This window comes from Euphorbia lathyris, chromosome 1 (assembly GCF_963576675.1).
Source record: "Euphorbia lathyris chromosome 1, ddEupLath1.1, whole genome shotgun sequence".
In the NCBI taxonomy this organism is placed as follows: domain Eukaryota; kingdom Viridiplantae; phylum Streptophyta; class Magnoliopsida; order Malpighiales; family Euphorbiaceae; genus Euphorbia; species Euphorbia lathyris.
Genome location: NC_088910.1, coordinates 86,265,855 through 86,267,871, shown reverse-complemented (window position 1 = coordinate 86,267,871; position 2,017 = coordinate 86,265,855).

Genomic DNA, 2,017 nt, shown 5'->3' with positions numbered 1-2,017 from the left:
AGAGAGCATTTTATAATGAAAATGATTGAGACGTGTAAGCACGTGTGTAATTGATGTGAGACATCATGTGATCCTAGTGATGGTGTTACACTTATATCCTATTGAATCTAATTATCCGTCTGAACTGAATCTATTTTTTTTATAATCCTTTCATTTAAACCTTTTATGGATTTAGCAAGAGTGGAAACAGTAAATCATCTGTAGATCACTACGTCTACGTGATTACAACAAAAGAAATGACTCCAATACGAATGTTTGGAAGATCCTAAATGATGAAGATTGAATTACAACTATTTTTCTGCAGATTTGGAGTTACGAGAAGTATATGATTTATAGCTTCTTTATGGTAGTTGTACCTTTTATGTTTTTTTTTTCTTTTTGTAATTTTTTTCTCCTATTCGTGAATCTTATATTAGCTTTAGTCTACATTTTGTTTTACTCTTTACCATTTTCTTGTTGTATTTATATTTTTTTTTCATAATGGATTATATAAGCATTTTCATTATAAAGAAAACATAAAGGCTCTGTTTGACAAATAACTGTTAGCTGATTACATTAGTTGTTAGCTAATTATCTTTTTAGTTAGTTAATTTGACTAGTTTTTTTGTATAAACTTTTTTTGTAAAACTTAGCTAATTGCTAATAGATGTTTGTGTAAAATGATAAAAAAAAAGACATAGTAAAACATTTATTTGGAGTTAAAAGATAGTAATTAAGGGTAAAAATGTCATCCAAAAAAAATTAAAACAATAAACTAATTGAAAAAACTCTTAAAACCAACATTTTTCAAAATTAACCTTTTAGATCAGTAAACTTTTTTAAACGACTCTTCACTAAACACCACTATTGGAAGTTTAACTAATTAAAACTTTTAAAGTGGTTTTAAATCTATAATTTTATCTTTTTTTTTTTTTTTTTACCAACTAGAGCCAAAATATATTTACGTTCAAATAACCTTACACAAGTCAACTAATAAAACAAAATAAAATTATTAAATAAAAAATATAAAGAAAACTTAATAAAGTAATTGAAATTGAGTGCATCAAAATTGAATAGCCACCAAATTCCTATTTTGGAATTTTGCAAGTGAAACAATTCAAAGGCATTTGATGCCTTTATCTCCCGCAAATCCAAAATGTTGAATGCCGAATTAATTTCGGTGGGTCTATATAATAGTTCAGTATGAAAAGTAGGAAAGAAATATTAATGGAAAATTCGTCATTTTTAATAAGGGTTAGTTAAAAAAAAAAACCTTAAGAAAATTTATCCAACACATCAATGTTATAAAACTTGGATTGGACTAGCTGGTTCAACCGGAAACCAACTAAATTTCTAATCTGAATTGAATTGGTTTGTTGTAATTTACATGCTGATAAAACCAGTTTGAGACGCTATCAAACGGGATTCGCGATAGAATATTGACAAAAATTAATTTTAAAAAAATAAATGAATAAATAATGTATTACATTTAATGTTTGGATAGAAAGGAACAACACTAAAGATATTTGGTTGATACAGGATACAATGGAAAAAGAAAAATAGAAATTTTAAAGAGAAATTTATTCCTAAAAATTAAAAAGAAGCTACAGGTCATGATGTTGTTGATAAAGCGCTTGTAGATCTTCCTTCAATTAGTTTCATTCCTCCAATTGTGACTCTCTTCCTCCATTTGTGACTCTCCTAAACCTTCCCAAATTCTCACCTGCATAGAGAATCAAATTTCAAAGTCTTTTCTTCATTTCACTTAGCAACTGAAATTAGAAAAATCAATGCAAATGAAACATTATAGCAATTAAGTAAAATCATAACAATAATTGGAAATGGTACCTTTCTGATAATGAAATATGTTGTTTTCCTTTAATATCCTCTTGACAATTGAAGCATGTAAACCTTCCACATCTCTCCAACCCAATTACCTAAAATTCATAAATGAAAATTGCAAGTGTTGGTGTTAAGGTTTCTGGCTTCATTTTTAGTTACAACACACAATAGGAAACTGCATGTTACAAACGAGATT